This window comes from Solenopsis invicta, chromosome 5 (genome assembly GCF_016802725.1).
Source record: "Solenopsis invicta isolate M01_SB chromosome 5, UNIL_Sinv_3.0, whole genome shotgun sequence".
Taxonomy (NCBI): Eukaryota; Metazoa; Arthropoda; class Insecta; order Hymenoptera; family Formicidae; genus Solenopsis; species Solenopsis invicta.
This window is the reverse complement of record NC_052668.1, coordinates 24,488,112-24,508,044: the sequence shown is the minus strand read 5'-3', so window position 1 is coordinate 24,508,044 and position 19,933 is coordinate 24,488,112. Positions and strand designations below refer to the sequence as shown.

The window sequence follows — 19,933 nt, the reverse complement described above, 5'->3', positions numbered from 1 at the left end:
AAGGACAAAGCAGATTGCTGCGCTAAAACTATTAATTAATTCTGCAAAATTATTTCTTAAATTCCAACGTTTGACAATAAAAAAAAAAAAATATATATATATATGAATTGGCTTGAGTATAGAGAAATATATAATAGATAAAAATGAACGGTCCAATACAATCACCTCTCTATCACGGAAAAATTCGCCGAGTAAAATTATTGGAATTCTCGCGTCGACACGTGATCGCATAGTCACGCTGTCGGATTTCTGAACCGTAAATATTCTTTGTCTGGTTTTACCAAAATGTTAGAGGTTATTTGCTGTGTCGGAGCACTTGCTGGCTTTCCAGACAAACTCGCTACTTTTTTTTTATTCGGTAAAAAAAAATGTATTTGCATTAGAAAGGAATTATATCAGGATTTAAATGTTTACTTTAGCCAACTTTTGTGTCACTATCGCGCACGTCTGCGACTATACCGACATTAATTTCATTTAAATGTGTAATTTGTCAGATTGCACTTATTTTTTTATTTCGGTAATATCATGTTATTACACAAACGTACATGGAAAGTCGAGAAAAGAAAAGTATACAGTGCAAGGCAAGGCAACTTAAGAATCCACGAAGAAAGTGTACGCACATATAAACGTACTTCTTTTAAATTTATTGAAATATTTTTTTTTATACCGTTAATTGATTACATATGCACGCGAAAAAGTGCTACAATGAAAATAATTAAAACCTCGCCGCGCGCAGTAATGCCAGTCGAGTTACACGGGTTAATGAAAATGCTGTGTATGTAAATTGAAGGACGAGCAGCTGGAAAAATATCCGAGTCTGATACCGGCCTCGTATTTATTTTTGCAACGCTGATTCAACGCTGGTTTAAGGCGCGAATTTTCGCCGGAGTCAGCGATTTATCCGTGGCTTCGTAAAAGGGAAAGCACATCGAGCTTCCTCGATTACCGCTGGTGGGAACGCGCAAGTTTGCAGTTTTCTTTTTTTTTCTTTCTCTTTGTTTCCTTTTATTTGGCGCATCCTGCCTTTACGCGAAACGAGCTTGTGGACGTTGATCACACCGCGAGAGCTTTCCAGAAACTCGCAAGCAGACTGAGACCAAGAGAAAGTCATAATTCGGTTATTCTTTACACGCAATTACATTTTTATCACCATTTGCGATAATTTCCGCGTGCCGACATAGAAAACTTTTGCAAGTTTTCTCAACTTGATGGAAACTGTTGGAACGCTCTTGGCTTAGTTCGTTAATAAAATTTCGTATTTCCGCACTATTGATAGCCAAATTCGCTGTTCCGCGAACACATCGAACGCGAGAAATATAAAAAATACGAAGAGATGATTTAATTCGTATATTAATCTTTTAGACTCGATTCTAACTCAAAATCCGATTATATTAAATGTATAAGATTATTCAATATTGTTGTCCGTGTTTTATGAATTTTTTATGAGTTTATTGCATTTAATACACAATAATTGTAACCATATTAACGGATAGCAAAATTGTATTTCTCACTTTATTTTATTGAGTAGCTTGCTTGCTTGGCGTTCGTATTTTCAAATTTTATTGAAGTCAGGATGTTACTTTTTTCAAATGTCCCTTCGACAATTCCAGTCGCAGGTGGTATGCCCAATTTAAGAAGACAAGGTTTCTGTAAAAAGAAAAAAAAAACAGGTGGTCATTTCTCCATTTCAGCTGTCAGTTTGGAAGCACGTAAACTACTGAATGGAATAAAGTTTAAAACAACACTTTAAGAAAGTTTTTCGCTAACCACCAGAGCTGCGTTTTAAAATCGTACTACAGAAACTAAAAAGCTATATTACTTACGCTATTGATTTTTAGCTATTTAATACAATTTTGCCACTCGGTATAACGATAATCATCGTATATTTTATATATACACATACGTACACGAAAAAATTATGTTTAAATTGATGAAATTGTTTTTTAATTTGATTTTTTTTTTAATTGGAATGAAATTACTTTTGAGCAAAAAGAATTTATTTTATTTAAAAAAATGATAGTTTATTAATTTTTTTAAAATAAGTTATTTACTCGAATTATTTGTTTAATTTAAACAAATAATTTTTTAATTTAAAAAAATACTGACAAAAATGTAAAAAATAATTTGATAGTCCTAATTCTAAAAATATATTTTTTTCATTTAAAAAAAATTTGCTTTGCATAGCTAAACTATTTCTTCAATTTTTATTTCAAAAAAACAATTAAAAAATTTCTTTGAATTAAAGAATCTTTTCTCTAATTATATAGCAATGCACTTTTTTTTATTTAAATAAATATTTTTTGACTCGAAAAAAATTTTCTTTGAGGTATGGTAATGCTCATAAGCGCATTGATAATATAAAATTCATGAAGCTCCGAATTGTTTTGAATAATTCTATAAATTTATTTTTACAGATTATAAATTTAATATGGAATGATTTATTATATTAGAAGAAATTTAACAAATGTATACCAAAAAAGCTTGAAGACCAACGTAAAATCCAATAAAATAGTTTCGATTTTCGGATTAGAGAAAGACATTGTCCTCGATCGAGCTTTGTTACATACATAATATTATTTAATGAACACTTTAATAAAGACGTACAATTACTTTTAAGAAAGCGACATTATTACGGAATCAAATAACAAAAAACATTCAGACGCATTTCTCATAATTACACGTAAGAAACTCCTCGAGCTCTTAACAAATTGTAATTCGCGTGATGTCAAGTTGCACCGTGAATATTAAAAGCAAGGAGATCGCGCGGCGCGAGATTTCGCGACAGTCGCAGCTGCATCCGCGGATGGCACGTAACTACGGCGGGAAAAGTTGGACGCGAAAAAGTTGGACGCGAAGCCTCGGGGATGGCGTGAAGACGCTGCGACGAGGAATTCTCCCCGCGATCCGGGAAGTTAACTTTGTTCGTACTTTCCACCTCCCTTTGATAAATCGGCCCGGGAAGTGTAATACCGTATACGCGGTCGCAATATTCGCAATGTTCGCGTTTACTTTTTTTCTTTTTTTTTTGGTGCCACTTTACGGAAGCTTCCATATGGGAGCTTCTGAGGACGAATGATATATTTTAACCAAACTTAGAGTTATACTATTGAAAGTAATATTTTTTCGGTAAAAGTTTGTCGGGTTAACATTAAAAATTTAAATTCTCTTTCTCTCTCTTTTACCTCTCATTTGTTAAACGTGCTACACAACGCGGAGCTCGTTTACATACATATATGCATGAAATAATGATAAAATCGATGATTACACGAAATTATTTATACTTTTTCTCCTCGGAGTATGGTTTCGCATGAAAGCTTTGCTTTGCTTGCGAAATGACGAGCAGCTGGCGTTGCGCAATACGGAGTCCGGAATTTTCAGCATTCTTGAACAATTTTCAATGCCTACAGAGAACCATCATTAATCTGATTTTTGTCGGGGAATCCGATTAAAAACCCCTGCATCGACGTACCAGGGCACTTTAATACGATTTACGAAACACGGCCGTAAAGCTCGACGTCGCAAATGAACGCTCGAATGACGACGCTAAATCGCCGACAATTAATACGCTCTCCCACGCGTCCGCCGCTGTTTTTCACAATATTGTTTGGAGCATTTTAACGCGATAAATTCATTTACGACGCGAAAGGCAGAATGAAAGCTCGCTGCGCGACGGTAAAAAGCGGAATTAATTAATTCGTGAATAAACTTCGCATGTAATTGTATAATGCGTGCAATTGTGTAAATTATTTTTGCCACAAAATTGTCAGGCTCGTCCGTACGATTTGCCTGAAACGTTACATACATTTTTTCTTTCTTTTTTTTATTTTACATATCGAGTATCAAATGTCTAGATCGATGCCGGATACAGCACGATATGGACCACCGAAAGAGTCATTTCATATGCCACCGCGAGCGATACCGCGAGCTTTTCGCGTATTACAGCTGACATCGATATTTTGATACCAGCTTTACTGCTAATTCGCCGACCTCTAAAACCGACCAATCCACGATCGCATGTATAAATAGTCGGAGTGTTTCGTCTTTTCCCTCACGTAGCCGCTCGCCACGATATACGCAAGCCGCACGTATGTATATCGTTTTAATATGGGATTTGATTCGCAGTGAAACCTCTCGATTCCCGTCATGGTGCGCGTAACGCAAAATTTTACGACCGTGCGCGTCAAGCTGTAAAATTGAACCTAGCGGTGTGAACAGCTGATATATTTCAATTTTCGCGTGTAGCTTTGCCCGTTTAATTAATCCACAGATGTTAAGCGTAAGAGTCTGATAAGAATTTAACGTTTTCAATGTTAAGCGAATTTTCGTCGACTGAAAGATGATTTCTAAATGCATGATTGCTAAATCCTATAATCCAAGGTTCAATAAACACACTAGTTTTTTCTGAAAGTTTTTCACACAGGTAAGTAAAATAGTTGGAACGGAAAAAGGAGGTGTTAAGGAAGTTCTTCAGTTATTTCACATAATATAAGAATTTGATCTCAGATTTTGAGAATGAGTTTATAATTTAGTATACGAATGTTCTTAAACTTTTCGAATTTTTTGACCGTATGCTTTTCTTTACATAATTTTTTAAAAATTCTTAATTAAATTATCCTATGTTAAGCTAATTTTGTTTATACTTGCTACTTTTGTTTGATAATTCGCGGTATTAAGGAGGGCCTCCAGTTTGTAAAAATTTTATGAGAATGACGGTTTTTAATAATATCGTAAACAGAATGTAAAAAAATATGAAAAACTCTATTCGTGTGAAATGGAGCATAAAAAACATTTTGCAATTAAAAAAATTGAGTTTTATTGTACTATTTTCGCATAAGAGCATGAAATGTTCATGAATTATTCAACTCTCTTTAAATATGACACAACACTAGTAAAAAAAAAACGTTGCGGTGTCGCTTGATAATAAAAGCGTTCGTAAAGTGACAGTCACAATTACGGGTCGTATAATAATGGCATCTTATTGCAAAATATGATCCTAAACGATCCTTAACGACTTTCTTCTTCGATATTTTGTAAATGTAAATCAGTATCACGATTCATGTGACGTAATATAATCTCTGGATCAATTAATCGACGTCACGGAAAATAAATCATTTTCTTGGCCACTTTCAGTTATTTTTTTTTGTATTGTTTTTACTAAAAACACATTGATGTATTTTTTTTCTTTAATTGTTTATCGATGATAAGTCGGTTTTTACATCTTTTCTTTGACATTTTAATATCTTTATTAGTTTCTTAATCTTTCTTCTGTCAGTACTGATAAGAATTCGTATTGAATTACATTGATAGAAGAAAGATTGTACATACATAAAACGTGAAAATTTTATGTGAAATTGTATCATCGAGCTCTTGCTCTGTAAGGGGCCGTTTACAATATATAGCGTAAAGGGTGGAGTTGGAGTAAGAGATAAAAATAATTTATTCGTTTAGGTCCATACTCCAGCTCTCTACACCAGAAGTACTTATCTTGACACTTACTTCTTACTTCTTACGCTAAATTTATTCCACGTATTGTATTTGGCTCCCAAGCGTTACCAATTACTGAACGAATAAATGCTCTGTTGCAAATCGTGTGCCTCCCGTTCAATTTTTTAGGCTGGAGAGCCTCTTTTATATTGCGAATTATTAAAAGGAGGGAAGGGTAAATAAAATTAGTTTAACATGATTTAATTAAACAACGATTAATTAATATTCCATTAATATTTCATTTTAGTAATAATATTTACAATGAAACATGCGCAATGATATTTCATTGTAATTATCATTGTAAATATTTCATTGTACTATTGTGTCGAGATTATGACCCGTATTTATAAAGTGCTTACAAAGATATTAGCGCACTTTTCTGTTATTTTACCTTTATGTTTACGTCTAATGAACAATAAAAATAAAATAACGATAAAGCTAACACCTTTATAAACATGTTCCAAATGCAAGCTTGTAAGACTGTCGTGTTTATAGTAGCAGTGTTAATGAATAGAAGTGTTGATGAAATGTTTCCTCACGTCGCGTAAAATTCGCAGATGTTTCACTTGTTTATGCCGGTCTCGCTTTTCTCTAAATTCAATTTCGCAAATGTCTCGAAGCAGATCGACGCAATAGTATTCGCTCGTGTTACCACCGGGTGTCGCATTGACGATAATTTACGAGTAGACGCCACCGCGCAAGAATAATTGCAGAACGTCCCCCTCCCCTCCCCTGCCCTCCGGCAAAACCGCGTGGTAACGAAACGAGTCTACGTCAAAATCCATCTCATTATTAACGTTTCATTATTAACGTTTATTTCATTACTAAATGTCTCAATTTATTTTATCTTGTTAGATAATATCGCGCGCGAACCGAAGTTTTAATGAAAATATTGGAGAATAACGCGGTTCGCGGTTTGATTAATATCTGAAAACGCGAACGTGATTAATTTTAAATAAATCAAGGCTGGAACGAGAGAAGCCATGCACCGTCAGCGGAATGCAAAATGAAAGTACGCATACATTACCGCGAGGGTAAAGGAACGCATACATTACCACCGACCGGCGGTTTAAGTCGACAGCGATAAACGCTGACAAAACGTGACGAAAATTTTGGCGAACGTTACAGGAGACCAGATCGTTTCCACGTCGCCACCTTTCCCAATCTCTATCGCGAAACGCTTTAATTCTCAATTATATGCAAATTCGACCGCAACCACCCGCGAGCGTTTAATTACAGGCCGTTTGTTTGATTTTGAACTTTAGCGTGCGGCCCTCTCGCGGAAAATCGTTCAACACGCGTACAAGTGCCTTATTTTGTGCTCAATTACGCTCCTTGGCGCTCGAAACGCGACAGAATTACGCGATAGAATTGCGATGATAAAATTGCGAGGATGTGATGTATTATTAAAATGTGTTTATTTATAGAAAGAGAAAGAGAGAGAGAGAAAGAGCTGCGTTGAGAGAATCGTTAAAGCGGAAATTAAGCGTCCCGAAGGAAATAAACTTAAACCACTCATAAATGTTACGTTATGTACCTTTACGCAATTTCGCATCTTCCGCATTCGGTACGTTACGATTTAACAACTTTCGAACGAACCGGGAATAAGTACGGACTTTCAGTCCGAGAAAATGAAGCGGGAGTAATCTACGGAGATAATCCGAGCTTCGCGACCTACTACCTACTGCGCGCGTATAAATTGCGACTATAAAAAGCCGCGCCGCGATTAGAACCTGCAAGAAACGAGCGACGGAGACGCGCGGCGAATCCTATCAGGGGTAATTTACGTTCATGGCTTGGGGAATCAATATCACGCAGGTTCGCGCAGTAAAATCCATCTTATCGCAGCGAAGAGAGAGAAAGAGGAAGGTTTCTGTGCGCGCAAATGCATGCGTATCAAACGTTATCTTATATGTTATTCTTACTTTATCGCCGCGAACACGCGTGCGGTGAAACGTCGTTTCATCTCAGAATCGCGCGCGGAATTTCTCACTTGTCGACGTCGCGATGAAACAAATTTTCAGAGAGTTCGCGCGAGATCATCGCTATTTTTGCGGTATAAAATTTTCAATGCGCGTCGCCGCGCAACATCGAAATACGCTTGCGGCGGGATCCCGCGCGCCGAAAGGCCAACCGGAAGTGTTCAGAAATACCTCGTATCTCCACTCTCGCAACGAGGCCGGACCGCGAAGCGTTCGTACTACTCGCGCAAAAACAAGACCATTAATTTTCAGAGACCGGAAATTGGTCGGGTCGATAATTTGCCGCCTGCATTCGGGACGCGCGCGATGGATTTTCATTTTCCATTTCGCATAGGCGCGTCTCTGAAGGCGAGCGTACGGTTGATTGATTACGTGAATCACCGGGACAAGTGCCATGTTCGAACATCCGGACGTCACGCTGCTGCTGCTGTTGCTGCTGCTGCTGTTAGTGGTAAATATCAGGGCGACTGTATGACGCCGTTTGTTCTCGTTTCTCTCCGCCTCTATCGGCCCTACCATACCGGACCGCTCGTTTCGGTAATGTGTGATTTATGGCGGTGAATACGCCGCGCACATGGCATTCCTCCACGCGGAAGTCACGTCCCGTCGCTGCATTGTTCCTTTCGATCCGTACGAGTCCGGATGAAAAACGTCGTTGTTGCGTCGCTTCCGTTGTCTCCTGTCAATGGTGCAGTCGTGCGCCGTCGTCGCGAATGAGTTTACTCTTCCCCGCGTAAGGCTTTCTTTTTTCCTCTCTTTCTTTCTCTCTCTCTCTCTCTCGCGTTTTGCGATGTATATTTTCTTCTGTATATCGGACGGGCGAAAAAATAAATGGAATTCTCTCTGATTGCAGAGTCACGCGAAACTGGAAAGCAACAATATTTTAAATTGATTTTAGCGAAACCGTGCGCTGCAGTTGAAATTTCTTTTAGAAAAGATCGTCTCCTCCGGAGACATGATCTTTTATCAACAATTTTATTTCGAGATCTTTCAGAAAGGAAAAGAGAGAGAGAGAGAGGAACGATTCCATTATACACTGGCGTTGTTACCTACGAGTTCTCTCTACTTTAGATTTACAATTCGATTGTTGGTTCCTGAGAGAATGCCATTGTCCGATACAATGAATGGTCAACGAGTTTGTGATGCAAAAATGACGATGCACTCGTTGCACGCGACGTTCTCTGCCTAGGACTGCAATTTCCCCCAACAGTTTCGTTTAACTTCCGCGGACAATCCCCAATCTTCCCCGCGCACGTCAGGAACATCCTGCCATCAGCCTGTACGCGGTTTTTCATTTCTACGACTAGCCGGAGGCTGCATTCGCTCCTGGACGATTATTAATACGTGCCGCAATCACGACTATTCGTCGCGCGAGCTTCTCGACGTGTCCGAAGGGGAAAAAAAAGAGATGACCTTTTTACTCGGATATTTATTCTAATTCGTTTATTATTCGGAGCGCCGCCGGTATAATCGAATATTTATTACATTTTATAGTTTGGGATTCGAATGCAATTAATTTCTCGTTTGTGCGCGGCGCGGCATTTTCGTTACAAGTCAATTTTGAGAAATTTGCATTGTAATTATTAATCTATTATCGACTATTACATTGCTTCTTCTTGAATCTATTTTTTTGAGCCATTCTTCTCCTCTCCGTCTAATAGCACGTCACATTTACTTCGCTGGAGTCATTCGTATACGCTGCATTTATTTCAACGCGATCATCAATCGTCGTTTCGAAAAGGGAACGAGAGAAGTTCTTCTATTATCTACTTGGCGAAAAGAGCGCCGTAAGAAATGAATAAGATAATTAGATTCAATTCGGGTTTGTGTGTGAGCTTTTCTTTGAGCTTTTCACAATAGATTCATTATCGAATTTTTACGATCATCTTGGAATGACGTATAGTCCGAATCAAATATACGAAATAAAAGGAGGAGAGTCAATAAAGCTGCCCCCTGCCAATTTCCATTAAATATTTTTGTTTTGTTGTATGATAATTAGGAATGTCAAAAGTGATCATTAGATTAAGAAGAAACTCAATAAATCCATAAGCAATAAATTATTACTCTGAGTATACTGTGGCACGTGAGCCATTTTCATGATTAATAATTAAGTGAACTAATGAAATATTTTCGTTTATCATATTGCGCTGCCATTACATCAAGATCATTTTAAACTACATCGTCCCCAAGATGAAGGTGAATATAGCTCATAGTGCAAAAATGAATTTGTTTCCTATCTGGAAAAGTGCATTGCGTCAATACTCGATTTTTCGAAGTTTATTGTCGCCGCTTTTCCGATGTGTTGATTGGTTCTCATTCAGCGCTTACTTCGTGAACGGTTGTCATCGCGGAGATCGCGTATATTGAGGGGTTTAACAGTGTATTAGCGCTGCATGCGTTTCACGGAAAACACGGAAAACGAAGCCACGTGGACGGAAAGTTGCTACGAACTGGCCAAAATATTTCACGTTCAAGTAAACTATAAAATAGCAATTAATATTATTTATGTCAATACAACATTGTTATCGCTCTTGGCTAAGTAAAATTATTTCAGGATGATTACGATCAAGCATTTCAATACTATTATCAGGCGACACAGTTTGCTCCAATTACAGTACACAAATATTCATTGTAGTAGAAAAAATAAAACTTAAATTAAATTAGTAGTTTTTCTACTAAATAAATACGTATTTATACATTTATTAAGTATTTCATTAGTACTAATTGAATAAATATTTATTAAAATGTAGTCATTTTTTTTCTCAGTACACAAAAAGCTGAAAAAAATATGAATTATACATGAAAAATCAAAGAATTTCCACTTTTAACAAATTATTTTATATTTCTGCAAGCATCTTCTTCGTGGCACGTGCAAGAGGCATTGCTTGTTACGCGATTCGCGAAATAACGATTTAGTAATTCGGACGCGCTGCATACGGGATCGATAGTGAGGTCGTTGCGAATGTGTCCTGTCTCCCGAATCACGTTTAACGCGCGTCTAACGTCGATTAAACTTTTTAACCACAATTCGTACGACACTTGTATTTTATAAACCATAGTCGCACGGCAGACAAGTCGCTTAAAGGAGACGCACTTTCTGGGGTGCTTTTGTCAACCCGCGACCTGCGCAAAAATCGTAGCTAAATCCAGTTGATTGACCGGTTAGACGCTAAGTCCAATGAGACAGGCAGGTCTCATTAAACCGATAACGTGACGTGATCAATTTTTTCTTATCTAATAATTGATTATTTTTTTCACATTCCTAATAATCATCGTATACTATAAAAAGTTCAACGACAATCAGAGGGCACAAAAGCAGCTTTATTGACCTTTCTCCTTTGTACAATAATCAATGTAAAATTTTATATTTAGAGAACAGGAAAAGAAAAAGAGTGGCAGTTTATTTATAAAGTAAAAGTATTTAGTCACGATTGAAGAAGATGCAGAGTGACAGAAAACAGGACAGAATGAGATACAAAAAAAAATTAAACAAAATTACATGTAAACTTCGTTTCGAGTGAGAGAGCTATCGTGATGGCTTGGAACGAAAATAGCGTGGTCGTGGATCAAAGTTTGCAAGGGGATCATGTTTTCCTCCGTCTCGACGAATGTCCCTTCGAATTTCCGCGCTCGTAAGAGTCGTAAAAGCCTCCATTTCTGAAGAGCTCTCGGCGTCGCCGTCTCGGAAGCTGCAGAAATAAGGGTCGAGTGATGGAGGGGGGTGAGGGGGTGGCAATACCTCGGAGGATATGCTTTCGATATTTGCAGACTGCTGGTACGTGTCACACCGACATACTGCACCAACAGATTCGCAGCAAATCTCGGAAAACGACCGACAGCTGTGACGAATATCTCACTACCGCGGTTTTTCGCGCCCGCGTCTGGTAACTTTTTCACCTGCGTAAACTCGCGTCCTCGGTCGCATACGCGCTCGCAAATCGATACCGACGGCAAGTGAATTCGAAATCCGTCGTAAACAAAGAACGATATTTTTATGCTGACATAAAGTCTCAAATATAGTTCAATCTGCGACGGATTTCAATGATCAATGCAGATGACAAGTCAGTGTTTTGCGTTAATAAATTTTATTATTATATGTACATTGAAATACAAATACACAGATATAATACTGGATTATTACATGAAATTTTTCAAAAGCTTCAGTTTTGTGAAATACGAAGCATCTCCTGTCAATCGAGCATTATGCAACTTGTTAAAGCAATATTATATAAAAATACGTTTGTTTTTATGCAAAATGTTTTTAGTTACAAAAGTAATTCAATACAATTTTAGAAAAACAAAAAATAGGGATTAATATTCATGTAATATTATAATAATAATTATTATAAATCAAGATTATGATTTTAAAATTAAATATGATATTTATACAAACAGAATTCTTGCAATTATATACAAGAATCTCTTTTTATTTCAGTGAAATGCAGGTATATGAAGAAGGAAATCAAGAAAACGTCTTTTATTAATTGCGTTTTTGAGAAATAATTTTTTGAGGTTAATGTTCAATGAAAATAAACTATCAAACATTCTTTTAAGATTGTGCATATATTTCTTTCACACATATATTTCAAGTATCTGTACTTAAAACTATAAACATAATTCTGAAATGCATAAATACATAAACGCATTCTAAGATTAAATTTTGCATATTGTTGTACCAAAAATATATTAAACTTGAAGAACCATTGTACAAGAAACTGTATAAACAACTTAAATAATTGGTTAACACTAAAAAAAGAATTTTGTGTCGTCAATCAAAATTTAAATTTGGTTGACAGGCTCACCCAAAAATTTAATTATTCCAACCAAAAAATTTGATTTCTTCTTTTCATTGTAGAGTCATATCTTACTCCAAATTATTATTTCCAGTAGTATTAAATAAATGATTTAAAGAAAAGATTAAATTAAAAATAACAAATTTTATTTTTCTGTCACAGAATAATCTGCCTCAGCCAATTTTAACAATAATAATGAATTTTTAATTGATGAAAAATATTAAGCAAATAATTTGGTTGTGCTGAATTAAACAATTTGTGAACTTTGCTTTGTCTACATTAAATTTGATTGGGGCAAGTAAAATATTTTGTATTGCCAAACATAATGTGTATATCAGAAATTTTGGTTGAAATTAAAAAAATAATTTTTTCGGTGAAGAAATCGTTTTTTCCTTAAATTTCAAGACTATTCTTTTATAGCTTTTATTTCCAATAGACTTTGGTCTCCCTACTCCGTTTCGATATAGAAACGGAAACCGCGAAAGGAAACTCGAGCGTATTGAACATAAAACGGAACTCTTAATTATCCGTAACGTTTCATCAATTTCTCTGCAGTCCCGCGTCGCTTTGGCACTTGCCACCGGGATCGACAGCTTGATAACAAACGATACGACGCAAAAAGTAGAGCGTCCGGAAGGGACGAAGAACGACAGGATATCCGATCCTCGTTCTTAACGCACGCCATCATTTATCCTCACGAAAGTTTTCTCTGCTAAAGGTTTATATGAAGTGAAGAAAAAGTGCTTTCTTTTGTTTAATTGTGAATTGTATTCCCTCAAAGTTGTGAAATTTTTATTTTAATTCAAATCCTTTGTTTTCGACATATTTAAAGGTTTCGATACTTTTCAGCGTTCTGTACAAAAAACGGCATAATATATAAGCGAATTTACCCAGCAAACATCAAATGAAATTTTAATAATGTTTTCCCAAGAAGAACAGAAATGTCAATATAATACCAATTTGACGTTATACTGATCAAATTTACGTCATTTTTTTTGGTCATAATTTGGTCAATATGGCCATTGGGTACACATACCTATTTACTTTTCCGTTCTCCTTTGGTCATTGACGTTAGAGAGTTATTAAGATATTATGTTATGGAACTTGTTTGCTGGATAATTACAGAATTAATGGAATGTTGCTGAATTCGTACCGCGATCACTTAAATCGTACTTAATCATAGTTTTACTTAAAAGCAACATTGAGCGACAAAAATATAAAATAAATGAATAAGATAGACAAAACTCAAAATTTTGTGCTAAAACCATTTAAAAAATCAGGTGGAAGAGATTGAGGTTAAAAGTAACATTGGTAAATTATAATATTTATATAAAAAAATATGAACAAGATATAAAAGCGTAAAAAAAATAAAAGTTTATTATAGCGATTATTACGAATTTCTATCCTTTTCTTATATTTTTATCTTGTTTGCAGCATTCTTTTATAAATGTTACAGCTTCCCCTGTTACTTTTAACTCCAGTTTTACCCTAGTTTAGATGTTGATTTTTATCAATTTATTTAGTTGATAATAATGTAATCATACAATTTTATCTTACATTTTGATAAAAAAACATTTATTATAAACTATTTTACATGCATTGTGTACACATATTTGCAATTATTATAAAGATTAATTCAATATTTTTATTAAAATCCTTAAATCAACATAAATTTTATTATAATAAGTAATATTAATGTAAGATTGAAAAGCGGTAATAGTAACACTAAAAATTAGTATTAATAAAAATATATTAATTGTAAAAATAAATTCAAGTCAGTTTTTATTTTGATATCTTAATCTAATTATAGTTATTTATTACTTGTTGAATATTTAATCTTTTTTTTGATCATTAATAAAATAATTTTAGTAAATAATTAATAAATATTAAAAATAAAAATTAATAAATATTAATGATTCTTTACATGTTTAATCAATTTAATACTTTTAAACACGATACAATAATAAGAGATCCACAGAGATTTAGGCTATAAAACTTAGAATAAATTAACTTGTTGTTGGTGAAAGTTTAAATATTGCAATGATAAGTATTTGAAGCATCAAATATCTATAATTTTGCAACGTTTATTTCAGTCTAAATCAGTACCACACGTTGAAAATAAAAAGTAATAAAAATGGAACGCATTTTGCAACTCTCCCGTATATTCGTATTTTGCTGTGCGTGCTGAGTTCTATTTATAAGGGAAAAATAAATTAATTCCATAGAAAAGTGTAACGTTAGGAGAATGTGCACGTCTTGAAATATTTTCTCAAATTTCCATTTTGTCAGAAACAAGCGTACAGCTCGTTTTCATGCATCTATCGTAGATTTGTATTCACCGCAATTGCGGCGGTTTCAATCTTTGGTTACAATAGCATGTAACATGTAATCGTCCCAGGCAATTACGGAATTGTCCCAAATTCACAGCCAAATATGGTCGGCCGTCGGTTACAAATATCGACGAGCGAAGGCGATCGAACAATCGTAGTGGCTTCGATTGATTTGTCGACGCGGTATATCGAGTCATAGGCGGTTCCGGCTATAATCGCTTCCTACGAAAGCTGCGAAGTCACGGATCTATTTTCGGATTTCGCGATCGAGATTTACATTCGCATGTAAATCAGACGAGAAGTAGGCGTTTACGCGGAAGCTCAAGGCTTCCCTCTGACGGCTCGTCGTCGCTTTAATCAATGCCGACCGCGTTACCGTGCGATTTAATCGCGTTTTCCCCTTTAGTCCCGTCGTAATGACGAAGCGAACGCCACCCCCGTCGCATCTCGAACTTTCCTCCCTCCTTCCCTCCCTCCCACCCTCCCGTCACACACGCTTATCGTTATACGCAAACTTTCCGGTGGTCGTACGAGGAAATCGTAGGAAGTCGAATTCTGCGCCGTCGCACTCATTTTTATCTCGCGTTCGCGCGCATTCTTTGTCCGCGTTATCGACGTTACCCCCTTGCTTCGTGCCAGGCTGACGGATAAGAAGCGATAAGGCAGCCAACGCTATAGAACGTCACTTTGCGAGAGAGAACAATTTTGCTTGCAGCCATCGATAGAATATAGAAGATAAACGCGAGGGGAGCTCTCGATGGTCTTCGCAAATGCATGAGAGACCCTTGCAATTTTCTGTCTATTTTTATCCCGCCGCGTTTATCCGTGCGACTCTCGCGTTATTAACATGCGACTATATTTTAAGCGCAACGTCGAAATTTTCTCGCTTTTTTTTATGTGCTTTGATGCTCGCCGAATTTCATTACGGCGTATTTAATTTCGAGCCAAGTGCAAGTTTAATAAGCACTGATTTAAAGATATTAAATCCCGGTTTCTTTGATGCATGGCCCCGTTGCCCGTTCAATATTCCTGAATCTTCCAATTGCGAAATATCGGGAATATTTAATTAAACATAAACGAGGTACGAGGTATATTGAAATTTTTTGTGCATAAATATAAAATAAAAAAATATTATTTGTATTCGTCGTACGTACCAGGATCCGCGGGGATCACCAGATCGGAGCAGTATTTTTTTTGCAATTAACTTTTCGCTGGATAAATATTCTCGACTAGATTCGATCGTTACCGAGGAAAGTAAATCGCTCGCAAGCGCGGATAAATCTTTGACTATTTTGAGCCGAAAATTACGCGGAGTAAACAAACGGGTTAAAATTACATCAAGGTTTTGATCACGTCGCGATTTTGTTAACGTCCGAAAGGGGAAGGGTTGCGCCCGTGAGACGGTAAATGCTGCAAAGCGTCGGTCTCCGCCCATCTAAATATAGGAGACTAATGGAATTGAGATAAATTCAACGAGCTGGCAAACATTGTGGAACTCATGCAGTCCACGTGGCTCACGTTGATCGCTGCTTTCACGGCCGCTGGTAGATAACGGCATAAAAGGGAGAAGTTCCCCTCAATCTGCAAAAGTATAACGACAGTTTGTCTTAAGAATGTGTGTGATAATGTTTGTTCGTCATTGCTTCGCTTGAAATTATGCGTAAACTTTCCTCGATGTTATGTCTGTTGAGTAAGAGAGAGAGAGAAAGATAATTTGCTATATCTTCTTCAACTTCATCTCTAGAAAAAGGTCACTTGACTACTTTGTTTGTTGATCATATTTAAAAAAAGAAGACGAAAAATAATTTGAATTAAATAATTTAAATAAAACATTGTAAATTTTATATACAAAAAAATGTATGAACTATGGGTTTTTTCTTTTTTAAATACAGCACAAGCAGATCATGTTTTCATCAGTACTAATAGAGTACAATGTTCATCAGTTTCCGAGAAATGAGAGTATGTCGCTTCAGGGACTTACGTTCGGTATTGGCGACTTTCCTCTAATCCTGTCGCATTATTTATTAAGTGCAGAGTTTTCCTCGATAATCATATTAAAGGAGATTATTTACTTATCGTTACTTATCGCTCGTAATAATCAATAGCGACTGGATTTTTATAGACAGTGTTAGAATACAATTTTATCCGAAAAAAACTTTTTTTTAAAATTAAACAATGATAGATGTAAAATATATGTTGTCGTCCATAAGCATTTTATTTTGCGGGGGACCATTAATCTTAAATAACTTTGTGACTCTACATTGCCGTTAAACAGCAAACAAAGTCAAAGTAAGCTTAAATGAAACACGCTGCTGCATTTCGATGCTTTTCGGAACTTTACGAAACATTTTGTTTACGGTATTCATTCCGTGTATGCATGACATCACGAAACGTTATGCAAACGAAAACCCTTGTAGAGTAGCTTGATAAATCCGTAGCGAGAAGTTTATCAAAGTGTACAGAATTGAGTTGTGTCGCGCGTTTCGGATCATGAAAATCCCTTTCCCTTTTCCCCATCTCTCCGCAGATTTCTCGTATTTATCAATTTCACGTAAAGCCCAGGGATTTTTTTTGCGGACAGTCAGCGATGGCGCGAGCTTCCATCAATCCTCTGGCACGGCTGTGTTCCGAAAGTGCGGCACTTATGAGTAGAAAGGACCTGCCATTTGGACGGAGGTCTGCATGAAATGTTCGCGCAGTCTCCCCAGCGCGTCGAATCGACGCGGAAATAAATCGCGGCGATGTCGCTCCATTTTCATCTCGAGAGATCAACGCACCTCACGACAGGGAGGTGAGAGATACAGGTTCACGCGGGCGATTCTCCCCGTGTGCATGACCTATATGTCAGATTGGTAAATCCTTCCGCGTACACGCGCGCGCGCGCGCGCGTAGTGATTAATCGTCCGATTAACTGCACAAAGGACAAAATGAAATTGGCAACGAGTGTACTCGTTTCTTCTTTCCTCCCTGCCATCCCCTCGCCCTATCGCGCGTACAAAACGGCTTTCAAACTTATTCTCGCGGACGTTTCCGATCGCGTGAATGCAAAATAGTAACTGATCGTGAAGGGAACCGGTATATCGCTTCTTGTTTACTAAAACAATACATGAATCAGTAAAAACGGACTGTCAAAAGATTTTTTTTGTCTAGGAAACACGAGGCAACTTTGTGATATTAATATAATACAGCAGTGAATTAATTACATTTTTTTAAATATTTAATTATTTATTTAAAAGAATATCAAGTGCAAAAAAGGTGTAAACTTTTTCCGATAACTTAAAAAGATTTTTCGTTTAATGAAGATAATAATTAAAGTTTTAGATCTTTTATGACAAAGAGAATATAGAAATAATGGTTGTAAACTTAATAATAATTTAAGTGACAAGCGCTAATATATTAAGTCGCTAACATTAGGCACCTGTTAATGCGGAAAATGTAATACGATGTAGCGAGGTGACGGCAATCATACCTTTAATCAGTCTCCGACATGAGACATTATTGGGTTCTCGATCGACACGAACGCGAAGATGGTCTCGAGCCCTAAATCGGGGAGAATCGCAGGAAACTGAGAGGGCGGGGAGGGTCTATCGATTTGCCAAGCCCGGAAGGTTAGCCTTAGCTAGGTAGCTTTAGGAGGAAGAGTCTTCCCTCGAGAGGTTTCTCTCGCAAGCGCGGAGGAGAATTACCAGGTCTCTCTCTCTCACTCTCTTTCTCCTTGTCTGACTCTCGCGTTCGACGAGAGAGAGACGACCGCGGGATATCTTTTTGCCGGTTTCTATTCCCCGGGAAAGTCACGATTTCTCGAATAAACCCGGTTTATGTGTCGCGGAAGCCGCGGGGTAAGGCGCCCTGCGAAAGCCGAGAAACTGCAAAAAGAGCCGCGAAGAGCTGGATCTTCCCTTTTTTATACGCCTCATTTCTTTTCTATGAGCTCACCTCAAGACAGTCGTGCATATTTCGCGATGTCGTCGTCGCATAATTTAATTGTCGGAACCGCCAGCTGCAAGACGCCGGACGTCTTGCTTAATCGCCGACATATTCGCCCTGCACTTCTCGCAATTCGCTCCAACAAATTGCACGTCGTGTAAACTTTTCAATTGTCACTGCCAAGCATGCAGCAGCGTGAAATACTGACTTGCAATGTAATTTTCCATCTTGTATATGACACGGTAGATGTTTGAATATTAATAATAACGAAGACAATACTAACAAGGTTGAAATGCGCCCGCGGCACTTATATTGTTACTTTGCTTCCAAGAAATCTGGCGTATCTCATTAAACTATAGAAAATTACTTGTTGCGAAGTAATTGAATTATTTTAGAATTTTTACAACTTTCAGAATTTTATATAACAATATTTCTTACGACTTAATTGATCTTATTTAACTTGTCTTATAATGCATAAAGAATTTCGCCGAATAATCGATATTGCTCGACCATCGGTTCATCGTCACCTTAAGCTATTCCAATTTTTTTTACAATTTTATAAATTTTCCAACTCGTAAGCGGGATATAGAGTGCCGCGGTTTTTCTCGGCTGATTTCAATGGGCGAAGGAACTTCGTCTGCCGAGCACGCCGCACGTTCTGGTAAAGCGAAAGTCTTCCATGAAAGTTACAAAGCGAGCGAGTTGACGTAACGTATGGATCCGTTTGTTGTCGTGTTCGCCGGATAGGGAAGCAGAAGTAACAGCATTTGCTAGATTCCGGGAAAAACAGCGATGTCATATTTTACCGGCGATCCTTTCGCGTCATCGCAAGAAGTTTCTTTCGCCGGGTTCCACTGTTGTCGACTGAAAAGCAGCACTCCCTTCAACCGCGCGTTATTCCGCCGTCTCAGAGATCTCCGTTATCCCGAACAAACTTCATTTGGCGGAAGCGAGAAGTAATTTTTATAGGTAATCTTAGGAGCTCGCAAATATCGACTTGCGATAATGGAATTGATAATAGGATAGGCCGAGGCCGCCGCAAATGACGTTATAACAAGTTTATGATAATTTAATAATTATTTAAGGGAGGGAGACCGTTAAGTCTGAAGCAAATTATAATGTGCATGGTTAAGTGATACAATCTTATTTAGTTTAAGGTTTCAGTTTTTTTCCACGGTTAGTCTGCTAACATTTTTCCGTCTTGTGTGTAACTTTCTTTTTTATTGTAATATAAAAGTATTGTATCTGACCATAAAACATTTTTATGTTTCAGTTTTCACCCGGGGGCGATCATGACAGGAACATACCGGAGATCGGTGAGTACAGGTTGAATGAATAATGCTTGCTACGCTTGGTTTCACTCTGTTATCCATTAACCTTTTTTTCTGCTTTCTCTTTTTTTCCGAGTTTGTAAAAT

The 19,933-nt window shown here is 37.0% G+C and overlaps 1 protein-coding gene across 7 annotated transcripts in view; it reads left to right on the top strand.

Moving 5' to 3' along the window:
- The window catches only part of LOC105195362 (transient receptor potential-gamma protein), a 97,919-nt gene that overhangs the window by 24,825 nt on the left and 53,161 nt on the right, over positions 1-19,933 (top strand). For all 7 annotated transcript variants that reach the window (XM_026131028.2, XM_026131027.2, XM_039449922.1 and 4 more), the window contains one exon: positions 19,790-19,832. The gene's annotated coding sequence lies outside the window, so the exon portion shown is untranslated. The remainder of the gene's footprint in view (positions 1-19,789; positions 19,833-19,933) is intronic.